The sequence below is a fragment of the Engystomops pustulosus genome, chromosome 8 (genome assembly GCF_040894005.1).
Source record: "Engystomops pustulosus chromosome 8, aEngPut4.maternal, whole genome shotgun sequence".
Classification (NCBI taxonomy): Eukaryota; Metazoa; Chordata; class Amphibia; order Anura; family Leptodactylidae; genus Engystomops; species Engystomops pustulosus.
In genome coordinates, this window is record NC_092418.1 from 48,653,570 (window position 1) to 48,679,349 (window position 25,780).

The 25,780-nt window shown below is 42.4% G+C and overlaps 1 protein-coding gene across 5 annotated transcripts in view; it reads right to left on the bottom strand.

The window, feature by feature from the left end:
• HECW2 (HECT, C2 and WW domain containing E3 ubiquitin protein ligase 2) overlaps positions 1–4,662 on the bottom strand; it is a 129,395-nt gene extending 124,733 nt beyond the window's left edge. For 3 of the 5 annotated variants that reach the window (XM_072120867.1, XM_072120863.1, XM_072120864.1), the window contains exon 1: positions 4,271–4,660. The gene's annotated coding sequence lies outside the window, so the exon portion shown is untranslated. Of the gene's footprint in view, positions 1–4,270 lie in introns of all 5 variants that reach the window. The other 2 variants (XR_011849374.1, XM_072120866.1) reach the window with 2 other exon arrangements.
• Positions 4,663–25,780: the final 21,118 nt, after the last annotated feature.

Genomic DNA, 25,780 nt, shown 5'->3' on the forward strand with positions numbered 1-25,780 from the left:
GGAAGTGAGTTAAGCTGCTGTGGAATCCTTGCCGAAAGCTGATGTCACAACCAGTACGTGCCAGCCCACTTCAGGAAAAGCTGAAGAGGATTTTATAAAAAGGGCTGTTAAAAAAAACAGACTATAGCTCAGGCTAGGAACACAGCATTTAACAAAATGAAAGTCACATGTATTTTTTGGTCAATCACTAGTTCTGACTACCCTGGTCTGCAATTGTCTTTTCTACCTGGTGTTTCGACACACACAGGAAATGCTAACTCCAACAATCACTAGGACTGGTAAAATATAATTATACTTTTGTTAAGTAAGGATAGATAATTCTCCCTTGAAAACACTGTAAAACGCTGTGGTACAAGTATCAGGTGTGATAATGTTGCATTGTGATATTGTGTATGTGGGTGTAGCCACAGAGTAATAAGGGTACCAGTAAGAGGAAGGATATGTGCATAGGAGTAGTATTATAGTTGTTATATTGAGGCCTGATGTGACCAGGGGTTCGCCCAATACACGTTTCAGAGTCAGAGCTTCTTCTCGAGCTTGGTGTCCTTATCAAAGGAAGCAGATTATAAGGGAAACACTTGCCAATTGAGAATTACATACAGTCACATCCTTAACATATCACAAGTCATACCACATTGTGTCCATACTGGGCAGGTGGCAGTATAAGCAGCTGGTTAATCATAGCACCAGAAAAAATGCAGGGAGAGGGTAGAAAATCTTCACCCAACATTATGGCAGATACCTCCAGTCTACAGAAACCAAAGAAGGACAAAAGTACATACTGTGCACTATACAGAGAGTCCAACCAGCAGGCCTTGATTATTAGCATAACCAAACTCGTATAACAAAGCAACACTGTTCAATAGCTGTCGACATATATATTGAGCACAACCAAGGACAAATACTGGGGAGATCTCGTAAAAATGTCAAGGACATAAAAGCCATGAAAAAGTTGCAATTCCTGTTGCATGGCCAGGAATTGAGACTTTTCCCCCCCTTCCCCCACGGCAAGTGGGTGGAATGGGGGCCTGAAGCGATGAAGCCTGTGGCAGAACTCATGCCAGACCTGGCAAAAATTAAATCAAATAGGCGTGCAATATAACAGACTGAAAATTTGTTATATCAGGAGGATCATGCACCAGTTGTGATTGTGTGTCACAGCGGCCACACATTGCATAAAGTTCTCCAACCATTGGGGGAGATTTATCATCAAGTTTCTGAGGTAAAACTGTTCTAGATGCCCATGGAAACCAACCAGAGCTCAGATTTAATTTTATAAACATCTGTGGGGAAATGAAAGCCATGGGTAACTAGAACAGTTCTGCCCTAAGAGGCTTATGATAAATCTCCCCCAGTGTGTCAAATGTTTGATGCTGTTGCAGAAAACAGCATAACTCATGGTGTTTGAGTTATAAATCTGGCACAGTTTAAAGTTACCCTTTCATGGCAACTTAGGACACTAAACCAACTACAGGTTCTTATGGATTTCACAGGAGCACAAAGGTGGGGGCCAAGAGCAGAGCAGAGCAGTCTGCTGCACAGACAAGTCATATGTTTTTTTGAAATGCATCCAAACCAAAGCCCAACCCCTGGGACTACACAGAAGATTCTGTCCGGATGCAAGGTAAGTAATAACACACAATTATATTGTAATGCAAATGCTTAGAGAAAGCAGATTTCCAATGCAGCTGTAATGGGCTTCTGTAATCTGTGCTTAGTGAAAATGAGGTCCCTGGTGACAAGTTCCCTTTAAGCAGAGACCCGTTGCATGATATCCATCTATGATGCTTTGAGTCTGATCCCTAGCACAATGTTCAACAAGTCAAATCTTCAACAACACAAATTCACGGACAGAGCATATTTGTGTGTTTTAGCCTTCAGTCACTGTGGATGAATACTGTTCATTATTGGGTGGATAATTGGGTCCCCCGTTATTGTGGACAGCTTAATATGAAATGATTTAGTACCAGCTATTATACAAAATATAAATATATGCACAATTTCCTAAATGTCAAGGTGTAGTCCTATGTGGATATATTCTAACATGAATATATTTTAATGTATTTTAAGCTTATTTTATAAAATGTATATATTCTAAAGCACAGAATAAAAGTGTAACTGAGTGAACACTAAAATTAGTGAACACTTTCAGATACCTGCAAATTATTGGTGGTAATCTACCACCTGGTTTAATTCCCTTAATTATCTGACAAACGCTATTTAACTGGCAGCCTAACGTTCCAGATTTACCTGACTTTGCTAACATGCTGTGCTGTTTCAATGTGACTGAAACCATCTAGCAGCAGGTTGTCCAGAAGAAGCCCCTCAAGAAGGCTGGATAATGTTGAGAATCTCCATGGGTAATCGTTTGAACACTTCATTTGGAATTGCTCCCCAGTTCAGCACTGAACAGGGTGAGGATCTGTCTCGTCATACAATGTTTCAACATTCAAGAGCATTTGGACTAAAAGCTCACTCTACTCGACCAAACCTCTCAGAAGAAAGAATCAAAAGGCAAGACTCAACTTAGGAGCATGTTATGTGGATATAGGAGAGGTGGTCCACAGTTCATTTTAGTGATGAAAGCATATTTATATATTTGGGTTTGATGGGAAACCTTATGTTTGTCGACAAACTAGGGAAAGACTGAACCCAATGGGGCACATTTACTAAGGGTCCGCACTGCGCATTTTCGTCGGGTTTCCTGACTATTTCCCATTTGCAACGCATTTAAGTGGGGTTTTTGGGGCACATGATCGGATTTTGGCGCAATCGCGCTAACTTGCAAGCGACACAAATCGGAGGCGTGGCTGACAGACAACCCGACTGATTCGGACTAAGCGCAGGATTTACAATTCAAATTGTGTCGCAAGACATGCACTCGCATACACCTGGAAGAAGAAGGTGAACTGCAGCAGACCTCAGCGGGGAAGAGACACATGCAGGAAAATGGACACACATCTTGAAGAATCGTACTGGACTTCATCCTCGTCGGAGAATGCACCTCGGGGATCGCGACAGGATCGGGTACGTAAATCTGCCCCAATGTGTGTAAAGAAGTCATTGAAAGGTTGTGAAGAAAGTGTCATGGATTGGGGAATGACAAATTTGGCAAGTTCTGTGCAGTGCTGCGTAATGTGTGTGCGCTATATAAATAAAGGAATTAATAATATTAATGTTTTCTGTAGCAGGAGCTACAAAGCAGAGTGTTAACAACATGTAGATCATTCACTAAATCAGCCAGCAATTTTCATGCAGGACAATGTCCCCTGCCATACAGCAAAATGTAGAAAGCAGTTCCCTGAAACTGTTTGAAACACAAAAGATCAAAAAAATTAAATGGCCAGTCCAGAGACCTCATATAAACCCAGTAGAAAACCTCTGAAAAACCATTGGCGATAAAGTTGTGGCCAAGAAACCAACAACACTCCCAGAATTGTGGAAGAGACTGGAAGAAGAGTGGACCAAAATCCCAGCAGAGCAGTGAGAGAGACAGTGATGTCCGGTGGCTCCAGATCTACTCCAGTCACTGAAAGCAAAGGCCTCTGCACTCCCTACTGACTGCTGTCACCTTCAGAAAACTAAATTCCAATCTTTTTCTGTTGCTGTTCTCGAATTATTATCCCGTTTTTGGCAAAATACTGTAAAGGTATTATGTTGATATACTCCATTGGTCCATGGTGTGGCATGGTGTACCCCTTACAAAAGATCCATTACATGCTGATCAATGGAGATTACGTTATTAGAAATCATGTGGTCAGACGTTGTTCTGTCACATGGGTCTCCGGTGTGCACACACAGTAAGGATAACATCCTGGCGCTGTATACAGTGTTACAATGTATAGCTCCAGCAGTGCTCATGCTCTAGTGACACCCAATAATAAGCTGTAAAAGTCCTTCCGCACATCACACGAGACTCTATAAGGAACCTCCTTGGCTACATTTACTATTACAGGAAAGCACCTCTCCCTTCCGCGGGGCATCACCAGTTGTCACTGGGGTATTCCCTCCTCATACCAATTACCCATATCCTGCCACCTCACAGTCATGATGCGTCCACTGGGAGGGATGTGTGACAGATGGGAGACATCACTGTGCTGAGAGGATGAATAACATCAGGGTTGTGTGTGATATGTAATGTCTAGTTCCAGGGTGTCACATGCCAGTGTATAAGGGCACCTGCAGGGTGCTAGAATGTGGGCACAGCCCGTACATGCCTATCACAGGGAGCATGCTGATAAATAATGCATGCCAATGACTGGCCACATACCTAGCGCTGCACTCTCAGCACGTCCACACTGCGCTGCAGATGTCACTGGGGCGGGCGCCTGTGTGCCGAGCCTCCAGGGCGCTGCTGTCCGGGCACAATGGGGACTCAGGTAGAAGGATCGATGCGCTCCTGAGTCACCGCGGCAGCAGCTGCTGCATCCTCATCGCTCTGTGCACTGCACACTGCTGCTCGCACAGGACCATGTAAAGCGCCACCTGATTGGCCGCTAGCATCTTCCTCTGCATTGGTCTACCTCTCTCTAGCTGCTATTGGCTGAGAGGGCAGTGTAGCGTACTCCGGCCGGGGAGTAATAGCGGCGTTACACTACGTAGTAAACATTGTGTGACCTGATGACACATGTGCAGGCTCCCCGCATCGCTCACACACGGACAGGCCCCGTCCACATCTGCAGGAGGAGTTCACTGGAAACCCCCCCAACCCCGCCCAGTCATCTCCCATGGGGCGGTGGCTCCGTAGGGGAGGGGCACTCTCTCTGTGTGCATGACTGGGCCGCCACTAGGAATTTAGGGGAACTGGCAAATTTTGTTGGCCCCCAACACACATTATTTTGCCATCTTGTACTACTACACCACATTGCAAGGAAACATTTGGGACTATCACTGGCCCTGGGCTGTAGAGAGACTGTGTAATAGCCAGAGACTCCAGAGTGGCTCTGGTGGCGCCCCCTGAAGCTTAGCTTTCAAGTCACATTGAGAGGCCCAAATAATAGTAAAACCCCATAAATTACCCCATTGTAGAAACTACACCCCTCAACGTATGTAATACAACTTTTATGAAGTTTGTTTAACCCTTTAAAGGGAACCTGTCACCGGGAGACCCATTTTTAGCACTCCCCCAGTCCCCACAGAGCATAGTACATACACTGCCAAAGTGTTTTTGTATAAAAAAAAATAGGTTATATTGTACCTTTCATTAGCATCTGCTGTGGGACCTGGGAGTGACAAGTACTATATGCTTGTTTTAAAGATTAAGCCATGCATGTCTAAGTACTGACTACTCTTTACGGTGAACTGCAAATGGCTCATTAAATCAGTTATGGTTCCCCAAAACACCCACACTTGGCTTTGGCCCCCCCCCCCTGCCTCTCTACAGCCACTCCCGACCACTCCCGCATTTTCATTTATTTTTAAAGGACACATGGAGGAGCGATTTCCCGAGGGTTGGGTTAACTGCTCCTCTATAGCCACTCCCAGGTGCCTAGTCACACAGCATATGGTATTGAAAAAAACGATAGTGTGAGACGCGATCCCCAAAAAGTTGTGAAAGCCGACGAATATGCGGCCGTGGGACCCTTCGTAAATAAGCCCCAATATCTTTTTTTCTGTAAAACCTATTTTTTATACAAAAACTCTTTGGCAGTATATGTACTATGCTCTGTGGGGGCTGGGGAAGTGCTAAAAATGGGTCTCCTGGTGACAGGTTCTCTTTAAGTGTTTCCCAGGGGTTAAAACAAAATGGAGGTTTAATTTTGAAATTGTCATTTTTTTGGCTAGATGAATGCATTTTTCAAACAATTTAAACATTCAGAATGGATAAAATACCTGCAATCGCCTCAGGCGGCGCCACCTGGTGGACACATGGAGGCGGCATCTTGCCCACAGGTAATGAAGTGCTCTACCTCATGTAGCAGAGCTGAGGTGTCCACCCCATCTCTTCTACATCTGTGTACAATAGTAAGTGGCAGCAGGGCTAAGATGGACAGATGTAGAATGAATGAGGTTGCAAATGAATTTATTGGGCCAGATTTATCATTAGTGATTAGTGTGCAGAGTGCGCCGGATTGTTGTAGACCACTGCGCAGTCTTCAACAATCCGGCGCTCCCTGCACTCGTCTATAGCACTTAAACTGAGTGCACAAGATTTTTTTTCAGGTGCACTCAGGTTACAGGGCGTACTCCACAATTATGTCAGACTATGTGGAGTAATATCAAATCGGCAATGGAACCCCCCTTTATGTGCAGAGTTTTGTGTCGCAGCGGACACAGTACTGCAGTATCACAAGACTCTCTGAAATGCCTCATAAATACTAGAGACATGTCGTATAGTCCCCAATAATGAGCTTATCCCACAAAAATTACACCTTACATAGCTCCCTACGTCATAGCACAAATAATTTATGGGACTCAAAATTTGGTGTATTTTTTTTTAACTTCTTAACCTTTTTTTATGCCTCTGTTCTTTGCTCCCCGCCTTCAAAAATCCATAAATTTTTTAGTTTTCCACATACAGATGTGTATGGGGAGCTGTCTTCTGTGTAACAAATTGTACTTCGCAGTGAAATGGGTTGGAAATGGCGAAAAAGTGGCGGTTCAGACATATGGGCGGTATTTTGTATTACGGGCTTCAACGCCAGAAATTACCTACATTTTGGGACATGGCAATAACGAAAATGTTTATGATTTTTGTTGTTTATTTTAGGGTTTATGATTTTTGTTTGAGGGGGTCATCTAAACTTTTAGGGTTTAATATAATTTTCTTTTAACAACCATTGATCTCAAGGGGGACCGCGATCAAATCCATCAGTGCAAACAATATGTAGAAAACACCCACCCACTTATCCACCCATCCAAGCGTTTCTTAAGGAATGTGTTTATATAGATCTAATCTACCGTATATACTCGAGTATAAGCCGACCCGAGTAAACCTATTGACTCGAGTATAGGCTGAGGGTGGGAAGTGCATTGGTCACAGACCCCCCAGTATGTAGCCAGCCTGCCCCCAGTAGTATACAGCACTGCCCCCAGTAGTATACAGCACTGCCCCCAGTAGTATTCAGCACAGCCCAGCCTGCCCCCAGTAGTATACAGCTTGCCCACAGTGATATACAGCCTGCCCCCAGTAGAAAACAGCCCAGCGTTAAAAAAAAATAATAAACTTATATACTCACCCTCCGGTGGCCCCGACGTGCAGCGCTGCTCCCCCGATTTCCGCGCGGGTCCTCTTCTGGCTTCCGCGCCCATCTTCTTTCTTCTCTAACTTCCTGCTGGGCGGCGCCATTGTTCTCCCCCGGACGGCGCCTAGTATGACGTGCCGCTGCTGACGTCATACTAGGCACCTCCTGGGAGAAAAACATGGCGGCACCCAGCACGAAGTTAGAGAAGACAGAAGACGGGCACGGAAGACAGAACATTTTTTGTGCTGAAAAACTTGGCTTATACACGAGTATATATGGTATATAAATTTTGTAATACTAACCATACTAACTCCAATAAAGGGAATTTGTCATTTGAATTGCACAATAAAAAACATAAAAGCCTATGTGGCTACAAAATTTTTTGGGGGGAGGGGTGTAGTTCGCCTCAGACAGCAGAAAGGCTACGTTCACTCCTGGTTGTAACCTGCTGTATTAGCACACATCATGGCATTGAAGGGAAGGTGCGCCTTTTAGAGCCAATTTGCACTGTCACTTTATTAAGGCTATACACCCTTTACAATTTTGGGGCAATTTTGCCACGTGAGGGCTAATTTTTTGCGGAATGAGGTTATTGAGGAAATTTCATTTCAAACTTTAACCCCTTAGCGTTCTGTGTCCAATATATCGGACGCAGAGCGCTGGACATCAGAAGCTGAGCTGATGCTGGCTCAGTTCAAGATTAGAGCCGGGCCGGCATCAGAATACACTGGGTGCCGGCTGTAACTAACAGCCAACATCCCAGTGTACACCCGCGGTCGGAGTGGGCTCCGGTAGCTGGTGTTTAACCCGGTAAATGCCGAAATCCGACTGCTGCATTTAAACTGCCTTCTAGGTGTCTCTGTCCCACGATTGCCCCCCCCCCTCCCTCCCACACTGCCTTCCGATCAGGACCCCAGGGCTTTCATTTTAAAGGCACAGTGTCAGCCTATGCATGTGCATAGGCTGACGCAGCTAATACCCTGCAATACATGAGTTTTGCAGGGTATTATCAGATATTGCTTGCTCATGTTCCATGGTAGAACTAGTAAAAAAGGTAAAAAAAAAATATTATTCAATAAAAATTAAATAAATCAATAAAAATGCCCATAAGCCCCATAACATATAAAGAGACATATACTGCACAAAAAAGTCTAAATCATAACACAAACCCCACCTACATAGTATCACCGCAACCGAAACACTCTATAGAATAAAAGTAAGTAATTATTGAAGCTGCATGATAAAAACCTGCCACAAATTATGATTTTTACCTACTTAATCTCACAAAAAATGCAATAAAAAGTGATCAATAAAACATATGTACTCCAGAATGATACTGTTGGAAAGTATAACATGCCCTGCAAAAAAACAAGCCATCAACCAGCTCTGTAGCCAAAAAAGTAAAAATGTTATGCCACTTGGAAGACGGCGATGAACAAATGATAGATTTTTCCTCACATTAGGGTTTTATTTTGCAAATTTAGTAAAACATTAGAAAAAATATTGGAGTCTGGTATCCCTGTAATCGTATTGACCCATAAAGATAACATGATTATTAGGCTATACTGTGAACACCAAAAAGAAAAAGTTAACACTGGAAAAAGCATCTCATCCCACAAAAAAATGTCATGTCCCCAATAATAAAAAAGCTAAAATTTTATAGCCTACAAAAGTGGCCAATTTAATTATGAACTACAAGAACGCCCAGGTCCTTCTCAACAAGGGGCTCTCCCAGATTAATTCCCCAGAGGACATATGTTGCCTTTGGATCATTAGCCCCCAGGTGCATAACCTTACATTTATCCACATTGAACCTCATTTGCCAAGTGGATGACCAGACATTCATTTTGTCCAAGTCACCCTGCAACAATACACAGCCTGGTAACATCTGCAAAAATAGACACTGTGCTATTAATTCCTACCTCTATATAATTAATAATATATTAAAGTGGGCCAAGAACAGAACCATGGGGTACACCACCTATAACTGGTGACCATTCCGAGTAGGAATCATTGACCACAACTCTCTGGATACGATCCTTCAGCCAGTTTTCAATCCAATTGCAAATGATTCCTGCCAAACCAATAGCACTTATTTAACCCATCAGGCATCTATGAGGGACAGTGACAAATGCCTTTGCAAAGTCCAAGAACACAATATCCACAGCAGCTCCTCCATCAAGACATCTGCTCACTTCTTCATTGATGGAAGCATATCAGGTTAGTCTGACAACTATTCTTAGTAAACCCATGCTGGCTGTCACTTATTATACTATTTGATGTCACATACTCCAGTATATAGTCTTTCACTAACCCTTCCAATATTTTCCCCACAATGGAAGTTAAGCTTACAGGCCTGTAATTGCCTGGCAAAGTTCTTTTTTTAAATATTGGCACCACATTTGCCTTGCGCCAGTCACTTGGCACCACATGAGACATTACTGAATCCCTGAAGATTTTAGACAGTGGTACAGCAATAACAGAACTGAGAACTCTGGGGTGTAACCCATCTGGTCCAGGAGCCTTGTACACATTGATTTTATTGAGCTTAGATTGGATCATGTCTACATTCAGCCAATCTAGTATATTACAGGATGCATGACCCACACTGGCACCACCCATGTCAGAAGTTCTTTCTTATACTGTATAAACGAAGATAAAAAAAAAAAACATTAAGTAGCCCCACTTTCTCTTGGTCTCCAGTGACACCTGCCCCATTTTCAGAATAAAGGGGTCCAACCTGCTCTGACCCATTTTTTTTTAATTGAAATACTTAAAAGGTTTCTTGGGATTTGCTTTACTATCTTTGGCCACCTGTCTTTTATTTTGTATTTTGGCTGATTTGATTTCCTTCTTACAGATTTTGGTAAGTTTTTTGTAGGTTTTGAAAGCCTCAGGTGACCCATCAGATTTATATATTTTGAATGCCCTCTTTTTCTCATTAATTGCCCTTTTTACTGTAGCAGAAAGCCGCGCGGGGTGTAATCTAGCCCGTCTATACTTGCTACCTATTGGAATAAATTTAGAAGTATAATGACCCAGGATAGATTAGAATTTCTCCCATTTAACATTAGTATCATCACGTGACAGTATCTGATCCCAGTCTATATCCTGTAGTGCAGCCCTGAATTTCTGGAAATTAGCCTTCTTAAAATTCATAGTTTTCGATTTTCCCACCTGTTTTTGCTTTTTACAGTTTAAGAGGAAAATAATTATGATATGATCGCTGTTCCCAAGGGGTTCCCGGACACTGACATTTTGGACAATCTCCAGATAAAATTTTCCTTCAGAAAGTTGATAAAACGTCTCCCCTTCACAGATGAAGAAGAGCCCTGACCCCAATTTATATTTGGACAGTTAAAGTCTCCCATTATCACTGCTGTCCCCTCCTGTGCAGCCCGCTCCATCTGTTTGTATAGGTGACCCTCTATTTCCTCAGAGATGTTAGGGGGTCTATAAATTAAACCAAAAATAATTTTCTCAAAGTTCTCCTGGTTTTGTATTTCAACCCACAAAGTTTTAGCCTCCTCACACTATTCTGAGACCTCTGACTCGCTGTCGCTTTCAAGACTCTTCTGACATACACTTCCTTCCCTCCTATTTGCCCTGTCTTTCCAAAAGAGTGTAAAACCTTGAATATTAACACCCCAATCATGCGATGCATCGAGCCATGTACCCGCTACATCAACAACATCTAACTGTTCCTCTAATACCAGAGCTTTAAGATCACCCATTTTGCCTGTGATACTTCTGGCATTTGTGAACATACATTTATTTTTCCACAGATATTTATCTGATTTATAGTAATTTTACTGGCACATATATCCTCACTATTATTTTCTAACTTGTGGATCTCCTTATTCACTGCCTCAGGCCCCCATACACTGCCCACCTCACCACCCACCAACATAACCTGCCCCCTCTCTGACTTGTTTACCCCTTTGGTGTCTTCCTTTTCCTCCTCCCCCGATCCTAATTTAAATACTCCATCACCCCTGCTAGGATCTTCTCCCCCAGCACAACAGCCCCCCTTCCATTTAGGTGCAAGTTATCTGCAGAAAACAGCTTGTACCCCAAAGAAAAGTCAGCCCAGTGCTCTAGGAACCTAAAATCCCTCTGCTCTACACCAGGATCTGAGCCATGCATTTAACTCCCTGAGCTGAATCCTGAGTCCTCTAGGATTCTTACACAAATAACAAATATTGTATTTATCTACCTACCTATGTATTCTATCTATATATTTTCAGCTTAATTATCGTCATATCTTGTATGTTTATTTATTACCTGCTAGAGGGCCCTTTTGCTTGTGGCATTTTGTCAGAGTATATAAAGTAGCCCTCGTTAGGTTTAACATTACCCCTGATGAAGCCAATGTATTAGGCAACACACATCAGGTGTTCTCTCTCACGGATACGGACTGGTAATTGTATTGTGTTGTATTAGCTACTCAGTGGGGCTTATTTATTAAGGGTCTTGCGGCAGCATTTCCGTCCAGTTTTCAGACTTTTCGGGGACCGCGCTGCCGGGACAGGGGTTTAGAAGGGCTTTGGATTTTGGCGCAATGGCGCCGGCTTTCATGCAACACAAATTGGGGGGCGGGCCGTCGGACGATCCGACGGATTTGGACAAACCGCGATATTTAACTTTAAAATTCTGTCACAAGCCAAGCACTTACATCCATCGGGAAGAAGATGGTGAACTCCAGCGGACCTGATCTGGGAAGCGACACATGCAGGATATCGGGCGCATGATCTACGTGAAACGCGGCAGAGTTCACACTCGTTGGACATTCCAGATTGGGGATCGCGCAGGGACCAGGTAAGTTAATGTGCCCCAGTATCTTTTTTGTGGTATCACTCTCTTTAATCTTTGTTTTCTTCATTTCTTGCATCAAATGCTAGAGCTAGACTACCAAGTGCAATATATTTAACACAGTTGTTAATTCATGTATTCACTGCTGTATTGTGTTACACCACATGTAGTTATTCTCTCCAAAATATATAAATTATTGCCAGTCTGCTTTTTTGTCCACCTGCATGTACATTTGTAGACCCCCTAGTGGGTTTTTTTTAATGGTTTTTATATATTTGATTGTGTTTATTAATATTAGTTTTTCATGTGACATACGCATCCCACTTTCCTTTTGTTTAGTATAACTCTCATCATGTGTTATGTCAGTGAAAGTCTTCCTTCCAAATACAACCTGTGGGCGATGTGCGAGGGTGTTGTTACATGTAAGTATTTTGCGGTTAGGGTTTGGGTCCTTTCAAAGTCCTATTTAGGGTTATTGGTAAACATGATGTAAGGTTAGAGGTAGCAGGCTGCATCTGTGTATTTAAAAACTCCAGACATGTAGGGGGTCTGCAATAAAGGCTTAGAATAAAGATATTACTTAAGGTATACGGTAAACACCGAAACAAAAAGTAAAAAAATCAAATCACAGAATTCATTTTTTTTTTACAACCCACCCACTCCAATAAAAGTGAATGAATTTTAAGCAATAGGGCAGTGATGGGCAACCTTTTGAGCTTGGTGTGTCAAAATTCGCCAAAAAACCGAGCATAACTCGGGTGGTGTGTCACCTTGACAAAAAAACATATTTTTGTGATATTTATAGTTTAAATAACAAATATGTATACTATTTAACTTCTAGGGTACTTTAACAGTGGATTGTCTGATTGATCCTACCATGTACTGCCATACAATCAGACAGGTGTGAAATTTCTTAGTAACCTGCAAACTTTCAGTCATGAAAGTTCACAGGTTATAGCCAGGGCGCAGGTGCCGCTGTCTGCATTTCCTTCATGCCCTCTTGGCATGGAGAAGGTGTGCGGAGCAAAATAATCGCAATGTCTGGCGATTTGCAAGGCGTTGCGATTATTTCAGGGCTTGTACGTCACAAAAGTCTTCTATCATACAGTGCACTGACCTTACTCACTGTATGATGGGAGTTGTTGTCCTCCCTCATCCCTGCTCTGGAGCTGGTCAGTGTAGAGGTGGCAGCTTCTAGGACATCACACAAGGCAGCAGCAATGTGGCCTCTGACTGTGTTGCCATCCTACCTCCACCACAACTATCAGGAGCTGCAGAGGAGCCTCCTGGGTGTATGGCCGGGTCACCTCTCCTGCTGTGCCCTGTGCTGATACCTGTGCTGACTGGAGACACTAGGCACAGCTCACACATGGGGAGTGGCCGGCCCGGGGGAGGAGGAGGAGGGGGGAGTGCTGGAAGCTCAGTGCAATCTCTCAGCCTCCCGGCTACTGCACCTGATCATGTAGGATGAAACTTAACTCTCAGACAGCCGCGTGTCAGTGAAAATGGCTACGTGTGTCAGCACTGACACGTGTGTCATAGGTTAGCCATCACTGCAATAGGGCATAGCTGCCCCAATAAAGTATCGCTAAAAAAAATGCATCTAATCCCACAAGACATAAACCCTCACATGGCAACCGTAACGGACATACAAATATTTTAACCTCACAAAACTGTGCCGATGAACCAACAAAAAAAACACTAAATTCTGTGGGGCAAAACTGGTTAATGCATAGCCTTCCATCCCTTCTGCGCCTCGCTGTGTGTTGATACAAGTAATGTAAGCATGTGGGGCATCCCAGTACTTGTGAGAAATTGCATAACAAATGTTAAGATGGGTTTTCTCTTTTTATTTTTTGTAAATGTGCAAATTTTAGGGCTAAATGAACATATTACTGACAAAATTCTTCATTTCACCTCCATTTTGTTTTCATTACAATGAAGATCTCAAAGGGTTAACAATCTTTTTAAAAGCTGTTTCCGATAGTTTGAGGGGTGCAGATTTGAAATTGGAGTGATATATAGGTTTCTAATATATATTTCAAATATTATTAAAAACAATAAAGTAAATTCTAAAATCTCCTTGAAAATATGTAAAATTGATGTCCAATTTTTAAGCCGCGTAACATCAAAATAAAATATGCAAACATTTAAAAAAAATTATGAAAACATAAAGCAGACATATGGGAAATGTTATTTAGTTACTAATCTGGGTGATAAAATTGTCAGTCTGTAAACAAGATAATTAAAAATTTAGGAAATGGTGAATTCATTTGCAATTTTTTTCCATACGTTTTGCATTTATTTACAAAAATAATCAGCCAAAAGCACTCACATGAAGTACAACAGGTGACAAAAACAATCTTAAAATCATGTTGGTAAAAAAATGAGGCTGAGCCTTAAAGTGTAACTGTAAAGTTATGATTTTTGCCAAATTATTATATGTGATTCCCCCTTTAAAAACAAACATAACGATGCCTACTTTGTGCTGCTCAACCTTTTCTTTCTAAAGTTATGGCATTTCCTGTTCTGAAAGTGTTTGACCACTAGTGGGCGGAAACTAATGTCTGTCTTTCTATGCCCGCAAGCTGAAGCCAGTTAGCTGAAGCACAGATCCCATGATGCCTTGTTTTCTTTCTCAAAGTCATTTAGCATTAAAGGGAACCTGTCACCAGCGACTTCATTTTCACAAAAGACTAGTTGAAGAAGCCCATCACACCTGCATTGCACATATGCCTTTCTGCCTTTTCTAAGCACTTGCATTTCAATTTAATTGTGTGTTATATCTTTCCTTGCATCCTGACAGAATCCTCAGTGTGGTCGCAGGGGTTGGGCTTTGGTTTGGATACATTTTACAAAACAGCATGTGATTTGTCTGTGCTACTCAATCCTCAGCTCCCAGCCCCCACCTTTGTGCTCCTCTACAGCTCCACTCTCCTGCTCCTTCACAGAGGTCACCGCCTGGTGAGCTGACATCAGCGGGAGAGGGAGGAGCTGTACAGGAGCACAAAGGTGGGAGCTAAGAGCTGAGTAGTCTGCAGCACAGACAACTCACATGTTGTTTTGGTAAATGCATCCAAACCAAAGCCAACCCTTGTAACTTAACAGAGGATTTTGTCAGGGTGCAAGCAGAGCACTTCTGCCATGAGGCGAGGTGAAGTGGATAGTGGATCCCATTTAGGAGCGGCATTTTGCCGCTAGTAGCACAGACTTGCCAATGTCTGTCAGGTCCATGCTGCCTGTAAAATAAATTACATTGGCACCTTTAAGGCGCTGATGTAATTTATAGGCAGAGCAGTGCAGTACATCGCGTCTGTGCGCACTGCTCTGCAGGACACAGCTCGGCATGATGTCATCACGTGCTGGCCTGTGTCCCTTCACAGATATCGCAGCTGCTGGCTGGGGAAGATGAGGGAGCTGCGGGGGAGCACCAAGTGGCGAGTACAAGTTTTTTTGTGGGGCTGAGTATGTCTATACAGGGGGTAGCTGAGGCTGTGTACACAGGGGAGGTGCTGAGGCTGTGTACACAGGGGGGCTAAGGGTGTGTATACAGGGGGGTGAGACTACGTATACAGGAGGGGTAAGACTGTGTATACAGGGGGTAGTTGAGGCTGTGTATACAGCGGGGGTGCTGATGCTGTGTATACAGGAGAGGGGTGCTGAGGCTATGTATACGGAGGGGTAAATGTGTATACAGGGGGGCTGAGGCCGTGTATGCAGGGGGGGGCTGAGGCCGTGTATACAGGGGGGGCTGGGGCCATGTATACAGAGGGGGAGAGAGTGTTGGGAATAATTTGTTCAGTCATGTTGTGAGGATAATATATATTGGAGACACTCTCCATTATACTTTTAAGTGACTGTGGTATTTTTAGGGGCACAGTGTTGAGTTGTGCTCCATCGAGTTGAAGACATTTGATTGTGAATTCAGCAGAGAAAAACCATGGCCAGGAGAAAGCGTAAAGAAGTCCTCTTCCTGATGGAGTATATGGTCATCTGTAAGGTACTAGAGGTCACTAATGTGTCTAATGACTTACTACTAGTGTGTAAGGTAGCATAATCGGTGGCGCGTTATTGTGGGAGGGGGCAGCATTTTCAAGTTTTGCCTCAGGAAGCAAAGAAGCTATAAAAGCCCATCAGCGGAAAGGGGTTAAAATGCCCCCTATACCAGATGATAAAAAGTTTACAAATTCTCTGGGATAAGAATTTGTTGTGCCTGAGGCCACATTCACACGTGGCATTCAGGTTGCATTTGGAAATGCAATCCAAAGGCTCCACTCATGATAACAGGGAGCACCCATGTGCCTCCCTGTGCTTCCTCATGTGTGCCGCGGCCTCGCTTACATATCCGCGCTCTAGCGCTGTCTCCTGCACTGGGCTGTGTGCCTCCACCTCCTAGGGCATGCACGCGCTGGATTTTTGTGATTTAAAGGGCCAGCTCCCAGTTAATTGGTTCTGGCCATTCCAGTTTTTTTTATAAATAGCCGGCCTCTTTCTGCAAGCCCCGCCAGATCTTTGTGCCTAGTGACCTAAAGAAAGCATGTTCCTGATACTATATGCTGATTGTGAATTCCCGTTGTGACCCCGCTTCCATTCCTGACGTCGCTACTCTGATGCTTGCTTTGACCTTTTGCCGTGCTCCTTACTGGTGGTACCACGCTGCAGCAAGTCCAACCCGCTTTGTGGCAGGCACTGGTGAAAACAGCATTGCCTGCGTCATCGGTTTACATCATCGACTGTGGTGGTACAGTGGTCCACTGCCCCTGAATCCTGATCTGCATGCAACATAGAGTGATGGAAACGCACATATACCCTACCTTTTTGTAATTTGGTGAATAAAATTTTTGAAAGTCGGTTCATAGTTAGAGAATATTATTATTTTATAGTCAATCATCTTGGCTATCGCATACATCAATGTGACTTGCAACAATTTTGCAAATGCCTTGTTATACAGATTCTTGTAATGTAAAAACATTGTCACTGTTTTGGTGAAACAATCTTTTTCTTTTTGAATATTGCAAGTTACAACCTGTTCTTACTTCCTCAAGCAAAATGTCACTGGTTAAAATTGAGGAGCAGCCATGAAGAAGATTTCCCAAGAGAAGAGAAACAGCATCATCCAGCTAATTAATAATGGTCACTTGACCAAGAACATTGCCAAACTGCATTAAGTGAGTGCAATAACAGTTGGAAGAATAATAAATTAATTCCACCAAACACTTCCAAAACCAAGAGATGGGCGTTTAGGCAAGATATGGGAGTCAACAAGTTGGCCCATCACAAGAGCTATCAATTCTGTAGTAGTGGAGCTGGTTTGTTTGCTCTGTATTAGTGATATCACAAATGTCAATGAAAGGATCCTGAAATTTGCATTACATAAGTCAATAAAAGGGGCCGAAAATTGGGAAGAAACCTCAATTTCAATATTTTCATAAGAAGTGCTGGTTTGAGTTTGCAAAACAGTATGAAAAGTGGAAGATTGGAAATAGTTGAATTGACGCAATGAGGTGAAAGTAAATGGATTGGGAGGAATCAATGTAAAAGTACTGTCAAGTTTGTCGGAGGAAGCCAGATAAAATGGGGGATAATTTACCATGATTGATGGAGGTCTCAATGCTGTATACGTATCTTATAAACTAGCTATTTTGTAGACTTGATTACTATTGGTATAAATGGATGACATAGTGTTCTAGCAGGACAACAACCGAAAGCATGCATCAATATAGGTTCAATGACAATGAAGAAGTAGGAGTTGATGGATTAGACCCCATAGTCCCCAGACCCAAACTTGTAGGGTAGAATTGAAGAAAAAGCTGTTTTTGTACTCAAGTCAGTCAACAAGTATGCACTTATGGTAAAGGCAGGGATAAAGGGCTTGGGCGGAGGGGTTTCTATGATTGTATCTTACAGTTGTATTGTAGGCTCCTGGATGGATGACAATGGCTGACAATCCTTACTGGGGGGACATGCATAGGACAGATAAAAAAAAAACATAGACAGACAAAAGCGGGTTCAGACCCGCCAGGTCAAAACCAAGATGATGACGGAGTACAAAATCGTAAGGAATGAGGAATGATCAAGTAAGTGTCAGAAAACACAATAAAGTACAAGACAAGTCTAAAAAGGACTGAATTAAGTTCCTGGATGCCACTTTAGCAGCTGATTCATCAGCTGTCCATCACTACAACTGCACCTGAGACACACTCCCAGCTCCCTAAAGTAGCAAGATGAATACTCAGCCCTCTACAGAGCAGAACACGTGGGTATGGTAAAACCATGGGAAGTTCAAACTGCAGGAGTTCTGACACAAACATAGGGAATGAATAGTACAGACCTCAGATTTGATATCTGTGAGGCATGATTGAATCTGATCAAGGGCATGCCGGAAGGATTCAGGCAGCAATAAAAGGGGTTTTACAAAATACTAACAAAATGATAAAAAAAATTTGATTTTTAATTTCAAAACAGTGTAGTCATATCACAAGCATACAATAATCAAATTTATGCACGATTATTGTCTATACGCTCATAGCTGTAGTAGATGTGAGATATGGAGCCTAAAAATCAAAAGTTCAAAACATTGTTACCATTTTTGTTATTGTAAAATTGTCTCATCCCACTTCTAGATTTCACGAATGAGAAAAGAGCATTGGTTAGGGGCTGAAATTGCAGCCTGAGAGCAATGCATGAGAATATTATTTAATCTGAAAATTGAATAGTAGAAACCTATGAAATTCAGCCATGAGGTTGCTCCGTTATGAAAAACAAGAGGTCATTGGCATATGCTGGTATTTTCATAAACCAAGTACCAATTTTTTAACCAGTTTGTGCCAAGCTGCTGCAATAGTGGCGTTGTGGGTTGGAGACTGTCTAATGTGGCGCACACACAGGTTCAGATGGATACGTCATATATGGTTAGGTATAGCATTTAATGTTAATTTCAGAGCACAACGCGTTTCGGAGTATCAGGGACTCTTTTCTCAAGTGAAATGAGACTGAAATTAGAATTTACATACAGACAGAATTGGCATAAAAACAGGGTACGGATAAAAAATACATAAATTTCATATAAAATTCATTAAAAAATATATACAAAAGTATACAATTGTATATCTGTATAATATAAACCATGCAATAGCGGTGGAAGAGAAGGGTTGAAAATGGTGGAGGAGAGGGTCTGTATACTCATATAAAGGAGATTCTAATTGTAAGAGTGGGTAGTGAGGAAAAGGTCTAGGAAATGGCTAAAGCTGTGAAGGAAGTGGTAGAAAATAGTATGTAAATGCATGACCAAGCAGTTGATGTAGAAATAGTTGATATTAAATTACAGGTTACCTTAGAGATAATAAGTGGTTAGTTCTGTTGAAATAAAACATGAATAAGTAAAAGTTGCCAGGCAGGGATCATAAGTAAATGAATAACTTGCAGAGTTGATTAGATGAACTAATAGAACATAATAAAATAAATAAATAAGTAGGTCTGTGTAACAAAACTTAAAGGGAACCTGTCACCAGGAGACCAATTTTTAGCACTCCCCCAGTCCCCACAGAGAATAGTACATACACTGCCAAAGTGTTTTTGTATTAAAAATTGGTTTTACAGAAAAAAAGATATGTTATATTGTACCTTTAATTAGCATATGCTTGGTGACTAGGCAGTTGCCAATTAGGAGGGGCTGGAAAGGAGCAGTTCCCCCCCACCCTTGGGAAACATGTGACCTTTTCAAATATATGAATAATTCCCCTCACTCGGGATTGGCTGTGTATGTACTATGCTCTGTGGGGACTGGGAAGTGCTAAAAATGGGTCTCCTGGTGACAGGTTCCCTTTAATGAAACTTTTGTACAATATAAGTGAGAGGGCAGAGCCATATCTTACCTGTAGCACGGGAGAAACACAGTTCTATCCCGGTGGCTGACAGGAGGCTCAGGGACGCCAGGGTTAAAAAATGAATGGGAGGGGAGGAGCTCGCGCCAAGGGAGAGGTAGGCGCGTGCGCTCACTGTACAGGAACCAACAATATGTCTGCCGGGATCAGCGGCGACATACTGGTTTGGAACATGCGCAGAGTGTGTGGCACATGACAGCCAGCATACGGAATGGTAAGCGATGTGTCCGAGCCGGGGCATGCAAGAGGCATGCCGCGGGAGTCGGACATCGCTAAGATTAATGTATCATGATATGTTATGTAAAGTGGTGGTCCTGTTGTCCAGATAAAGGGGGACGATTTTAGCAAAATGAGTAATATGAATAATGAGCAGGTAATGAACAATAGTGGCGTGGTAGTGATGTTTTTTTTGTTCAACTATGGGGATGTTACAATATTTAAAAACAATATTGTATTTCTTCTAGTATTATATTAAATATTTTCCAAATAATCATTTTATTATAAATTTTTTTAAAACTTATATTTTGTAAATGTGGCAACAATGGCATGATAACTTCTATATTTTATATGTTTGGTATAAGTTACTCTTATACTCTTGCTACCTAGGAAGAACTGATTGTACAAAGCAGGGTGGAGCTTTTAATTAACATTCCCTGGATAGAGCTGGCAAAACTCACATTGAGAGGTTCACCACTGTGTGATGTGTTTTAACTATATCTACAGAACTTATATTCAGTATAATAAATACTTATTATGTTATTTCACCAAAGCTGCTGTGGGGAATTACACAATGGGGCTTATTTAATAAGGGTCCGCGGAGCGCACTTTCGTTGGATTTTGGAAATTTTGACGAGTGTAAATGTGATGTACATGTGTTGTATGTGTGTATATGGAGTAAGTTGTGTATGTATGTGTTTTTATGCTGCATGTGTGTGTATATGGTGCATTAATACTGCATACATATGTGTATACACTGTCTGTGTAAAAATATTTATATATACTATATGTGTGTATGTGTGTGCATAAATGTTTGTTATTGTATAAAAGTGTGATTGCACAGATATCTATATATTTTTAAGGCAGTTTGGGGTCTCTAATCAGAAGTCTCCTATGGGGCCCAGCTTTTCCTATTCACGCCCCTGGTACAGAGTGTTTGACAAAATAGTCCTTTTTGCAGCCTCCCCTCACAAATTTATGTCCCTATTTCTCTAGCCTCCGTTTTTATACCCCCCAACCTTAGGTGAACTTCCCATTTTATGTCCCATTTAAGCTAGCTCTCCTAGACAGCTCTATTTTTTTGCAAGCAATAATGGCAATAAGCTCATAGGGCACAAAGTAACATGTTTAATGTAGGGGGTGGACTATAGATAGCCTTTCATCTTTGTGAGATTAATAGGATCCTATTATTGGACTCCCAATCTATTGCACATCTATCATTGCAGGCAAATTATATGCTGAAATGAATGTGTCCAGTAGAAAACAAATGTGTCCAGTAGATGGCGTTGGTGCACAGCCTTTAGTTAGATTTAAAATACATGTTACAGCACTTTAGCCTTTCCTTTTTCCACCCTCCGTTGATTTGACACAACATAATAGCAAAATTGATTTTCAGTTATGATAGAGCAGGTAAATACAAAATAACCCACAAACAGGTATCCAAAGTCTCCAGTTTCTACTTATTATCAAGAAATATAAACTTATTATAGCTACTGTGCAAAAGTATGTAATAACTCTTTAAAACCTCAGTGGTCAGCAGCAGTGTCGGACTGGGTTTCCTTAGGCCCATCAGTGAAATACTCTTGTAGCCTCCAAATTGTGGTGTTTTCTGATGGACCTATGGGGTTCAGTATTGGGTTGAGCCAGGGCCCACCGGAGGATCCTCTGGCATTCTGGTGGGCCAGTCCGACACTTGTCAGCAGTTCATTTCATATCGTGACAACCTATACAGACCACAGTGCCTATGTCATGAGCTCCACACAGAGGGAGTAGAGACGGCAAGCTTGCCCCATGTTATACAGACGGAACCAGGTCAGTGATCCCAATATGAACAACACCCACAGGAAGTCAGGAAGCTATAAGCAAATTAATACAAGAACACAGGATAGGGCCCAAGCTGCTGATCAATGGAAGGTCTCAGTGATGGTATTTCCACTGATCACGAGAACGGGCAGTCCGTTGTACCATCCCTAGTCACACCCGCGAAATAATCGTCACTCCCCGAGATGAGTGGAGTGCTTGGCAATCTCCATTATCTCCATATAGATGAATGGGGCAGCACGGACATGAGTGGCTGTCTGTTCCGCTCACCTCGTGGAGCAACAAGGGGTCTGACGGAGGTACCTTGGACCCCATCAGACCCCCATTCTCATGATCTGTGGCAAGTTAGGCCTTACTTCTTTTGTTGGAAACCCCCTTTAACAATGGTAGTAGATTTGCAATTGATGGGTATTTGCGCTTTATATATCACTAACAGGAACTATATACCAGTAGTTAGTTAGTTAAATAAATAAATACATAACTATATATATACATATATAGTAGAACTGTAAAACAATATATCTCACAGCAGTATGTACAGTAAAAGTCTGCAACTTACCTCTATGATGCTAGGTTTCCTACAGAAGAATAATGGCTGCCACATGAGGTCACTTTAGTTTCCCTAGAGCCAATTTAAACGAAACCTGTCGCTGGTTTTACCCCATTAAAACCATTACCCATTATTCTCAGGTCCAATAAGAAATGTCTTTTCTAGAATTCTCTCTTTCATCTGTAAAATCTTGCCCATTTACCTTAGAAAAAAAATCTCCTCTAAAAAATGTGAGGTGTCTTATCTTGGCAAAAACGACTCTTCTCTGCTCATTTTCACATGACTTTGGAGGGGGTGAATGATGAGATTTGACATAAAAAGGGTTTCCAAGAAAGGACATTTCATACCTAAGATGGCTAGTAGTTTAATGGGGTAATTAACTGGTGACAGGTTCCCTTTAAGTTGCCAATTCGACCCAGATTAACACATTAATAGAGGATTTTACAGTCTGTTCTGTCTCTAGGACTGTTGGTCTTTCCTGTTATTCTTGGATTCTTTCTGGAATGCCAGTTTTGCAATCTGGCCACTCACACCTAGCCAGGGGTCATAAGGGATCCCATGCAATTGCATAGAGAGTCCACACAATGGTAAAATACAGCTCTTCAGAGAAACGGGCAGAAGCAGGATGCCTACCTACATCAGCACTTCCACCCAACCCAGTTTGCTTTAAAGGAAACGTACCATATGATTTCATACATTATGAACCAAACATACCTTGAGAATGCTGTAGCTACACTGATGCAGGATCATATCTTGGTTAATCCCTGAGCCTAGTTTGGAGGCTATAACTGCCTTCTGAGACAGAGAAAAACATTTTTTCCACTGACTGTTAGAGAACGTTTTCCCTAATTCTGTTTCCTTGCCTTACAGAATGATGGTGTAGGTGTGCAATTGGGTGTGATTGATAGTTTGTATGTCACAGAAAGGGTCATATTTAAACTAAACAAACTAAAAACTTAGGTGCCAACTTAGCACCAACATCAACCAAGCCACATAACTTTACAAGGATTGAGTGTGTATGCTGAACAATAGACATGTGCAAAGGACAGAGTCAAACCGGTTAGGACACACACCTTCAAATGCAGTCAGTGCCCTAGAGAGATCTGTTGGTTTTGGGAGGGAATTCTCAAAGTTGAATAGTTGTAGACCCTGCCAAAGTAAAACCTTCTGTATATCGGAGGTGGGGGGCAACTAGACTGTCTCTCTTTTGCCATTCTGGACCGATTTGGCAATTTCTGTGTAGTGCTGCATAATCTGTGTACGCTGTATAATTAACAAACTATTATTATTATGACCTGTATATGAAGTGTGTGGCACAAAATTGACCTGTACCACTGTTGGAAGACTTGAAGAGATTGGCCTGGCTAGAAGTCTGGGTTTCCCTGGACTGGGAGAATAGGGAAGTTTCCCAGGGAAATATCTGCATTGTTTCAACAGCCACAATACACCACAACAGTCAGGTAGATTGTTAGGTGAGAAGAAACTTAACTTAGGGAAGCCACAGGAGACAGGGCAAAGGCATCTGCAGCAAAGTTTTCTTCACAGACACCCAAGTCTTATTGTTACTGTTACAACACCAGTAAACTGTTCTCACCAGATGATCTACCTGATTTCCTCTGTTTTATTTGCCCGAACGGAGTTTGAGATAAGGCCATGGACAGTTGGTAGAAAGGTGGCTGGAATTTTTATTGGTAGGGCCTGGGGGGGAATTCTTTTGTACAGTGTCCCTGCAATTGTTACACGCAGCTAGTTAGGCTTAACGTTACAGTTACATACATACACTACAAGAGGCACATTCTTACATGTTGCTAGTTCGTTAGTTGCATACTAACATAGTTACAGGACATTACGATACAGCACAATACAAGTTAACATGCCCGTGACACTGCCCATAGCTCATGGAGCCCCTGATGCTGATGATCGCCTGGATACTGAAGGGGGGTGGCAGGATGAGTGCCACGTTGGTGCCGCAGGGTGGGAGGGTGTGGGGTGAAGAAAGCCAGAGCCGATGCACAGGCAGCCACCTACAGTGGTGCTATTCTTGACAATACAAAATGTGTTGGAGAACATTCATTTTTATGATACCTATCCTGCCAAACCAAGAGAACAGTCCTGGGGACCATCTATTTCAACTGTTGGAGCAAAGGGGGGAAATTGAGTTTGAAAGTCTAGATACTAGATGGAAGCTGTAGACCCAAATATTTATTGGTGTCAGAGGTCCAACGAAATAAGTTCCACCAAGCTGTCTCTTCTGTACTGAGGAGACAAAGTGCCATTGCTTTTAGGCGTTAACTTTAAAGTTAGGTAGCCTACCAAATGTGTCTGTTTCCTCTGTAAGATCTGGAATGTTTGTAATATAGAAAAAAAGAAGGTGAAGAGCGCAAAAATAGTGTAGCAGGTTTAAGTAATGCCAATCCAGTAGTTAAGTGCAACTATATGCTCACCTTGAGAGTTTGTGTCAAATGCCACAACCAACTTGTAATGCTTTTGTAGACCAAATCCGCAGGGCTGGAATGGACAGTAGTAGATAAAGAGAACAATAAATCATCTATGTAGGGCGCTACAGGTGTCTGTTGAGAGGACCACAGTCAGGCAGTAGTTAGCCCAGTGAATATGATTGAGAGCCTTAGTAGTATAGTCCGTTTCGTCTGATGAACCTACACTTATTTATGTAGCGCCATTGTATTCTGTCGCGCTTTACAGATCTTAGGGGACATATACAAATAAAATAATACATTACAGAGTACAAGCAGTTGCAACACCCTCGCCGATGCAATGGCGAGGGAGGGTTTGCGAATACGTCCCACCTGCATGTAATCACATCACACTACATGGTCCTGATAGGACATAGGGGTATTGCAGTGGTGAATCCTGCCTGGCAAGGCAGAAGTTAATTTTGTATGATGTAAGATTCTATCATCCAATGATCTGTGTTACATCCTGTCCTCTGTAAGCTGAGATGTGATTGGAGGAGCAGCCACCACCTGACCAAAGGGAAGTGATAAAACCCCTGGCCAGGAATGTTCTAGAGAGGAGAAGTCTCTCAGAACTTTCAGAGAGATTCTAGTGTAGGAGAATCCTAGAGATTAGTGAGTGAGTGAGCAATCTCTGTCTAGCCCATACCAGAGCAGGAAGAGCCTAGCCCCTGCCTCTGAAGAGTGGAGCAAGAAGACTAGAGTTAGTATAGTGAGGAAAGGGGTATCATCTTACCTTTAAAGGTGATACCTGAAGCCCTACAGGACAAGCTGAAGCTTCCTACCAGGACACAGCTGCCTCCCAGCCTGCCCTCTACATCCACGCTGGTGAACTATCTC